Genomic DNA, 1,709 nt, shown 5'->3' on the forward strand with positions numbered 1-1,709 from the left:
GTATATGTCTTCCGATCTGGCCGGCCCGCCCGGGCCGGGGGCGGCGGCCCCGTCGCTCCCCTTATCTGGCCCCAGCACCGCCCGGCGCTCCCGCCGCAGCCCGCCGAGAAGCGAGCCCGGCGCGCGGGGGAGGGATGGCGGGGCGGCCGCGGCTCTCTCCCCGCGGGAGTGGGGGCGCTCCAGGCTCCCCGGCAGCGCCCGCCTCGGCAGCCCGCGCCTCACACTCGTCCTGCCGCTAAGCCCCCGCCCGACTCCCCACTCGCTAGCTTCAGCGGACTCCCGTCTCGGGTGTCCCCGCGCTTCTCCTGACACGACTCCCAGGGGTGTGTGAGGAGCCACGGTCTCCTTCACCCCGGCCCTAACTCGTCCGTTGCGCCGCTTCACTCGCAGTCCTTCCTCGGCCCCGCGCTTTCGCCCAGCACTTCTGGCGGACAAGAGCCTTGGCACGACCCGCCTAGAGAGCGGGACGCGCGCCCGCTTCCTGCTCGGGAGTGGCCGCTCTCCGCGGGAAGACTCGGGACGAGCCCGGGACTGAGGAGACCCGGGCGCGGGCGGGGCGCGGCACGGCGCGGGCGGCGGGAGTAGTTACAAAAGCCGCCCCCTCCTGGGCTCCAGACCGGAGAGGTTCCCCTCTGGAGTCCCACCTAAGCCGTCTTCACCTCGTAGTTTGGGTTTGAGTTGGGGCTTTTGGGGGCTGGCTTTTCTTTCGGCAGGCTACCCCACCAAAGCCCTCTTACTTCCACTTTCTCTAGAAGGTTGTAAAGTCGGGCTTTGTGTCGTGGGTGCTGCGCAGCGGGGCGGGATTTCCCTGCCACCCTCTCCTCGACCGCCCGCCCTTTTCCATGCTCCCAGTGCAACCTGGGAGTTGTAGTCCAACAGTTCTCCCTGGCTCTTACTGTGGGCTGGGAGCTCCCCCACATGCCCGTGTCGGGTCTGCTCACGTTGTTGCAGAGGGAAGCTTCCCGAGGTTCTCCCTACTAGCTAGCAGCGTGTGAAAATCGGAAACACTGGGTAGATTCTTAGCTGTGGGAAATGTGATGAGGAGGATAAATTATGTAAAGCCCCAAATCCTGAAAAACTTTCCCAGAACTCAACATTTACACCACAAGAAATCTGGCACGCCCTCAACTTGCTAACTTAACAATTGCAATATACAAAAGTTTAAAACTTAAAAATGAAAGCTTGGTCAAGTATTCCCTTGAGCCTGGACAGTTCTCTCCACTCCTACCCTTTTTTCCACCACCCTCTGAGGCCAGGCCCTAGGCTGTGAGCTGAGAACTTTCGAATTCTTCTATAAACATATTAAAGAAGTAGGTAAAGGGAGTTCTGTACAGAGAGGCGTGTTCTCTCGCCAACCTAGAAAGGTTGGGCTCAGCTATTCCTTTGACCTAATGTGAACTCCTGAAGGGCTTTTATTGTAAGGAGGCTAGGGCACTTCCCATTTTACCCCTTGAAGAATAGTTTGATTTCAACAAACATTTACTGGGTGTATTTTTTGCTGGAAACAGCAATTGTTAAGACTTCCTCAGTAGGCTGGCCAAAATAAAGTTAGAAGCTACAAACACGTGAAACCTACACGTTAGAATGTAATGATTTCTAATGCCAAAGGAAACAGGAGAGAGGATAATGTCTTTACAAAGGATCCAGGGAAATTCTCCTGAAAATCATGAAATTTTCACTGTGCCAAACCTCTAAACAGAGCTGCTGGA

General features: G+C 57.1%; 1 protein-coding gene across 1 annotated transcript in view; it reads right to left on the reverse strand.

Moving 5' to 3' along the window:
* Atp11c (ATPase phospholipid transporting 11C) overlaps positions 1-700 on the reverse strand; it is a 182,689-nt gene extending 181,989 nt beyond the window's left edge. Inside the window, exon 1 of the mRNA XM_028754138.1 lies at positions 660-700. The gene's annotated coding sequence lies outside the window, so the exon portion shown is untranslated. The remainder of the gene's footprint in view (positions 1-659) is intronic.
* Positions 701-1,709: the final 1,009 nt, after the last annotated feature.

Source organism: Grammomys surdaster, unplaced genomic scaffold (assembly GCF_004785775.1).
Source record: "Grammomys surdaster isolate TR1022 unplaced genomic scaffold, NIH_TR_1.0 125982, whole genome shotgun sequence".
Lineage (NCBI taxonomy): Eukaryota > Metazoa > Chordata > Mammalia > Rodentia > Muridae > Grammomys > Grammomys surdaster.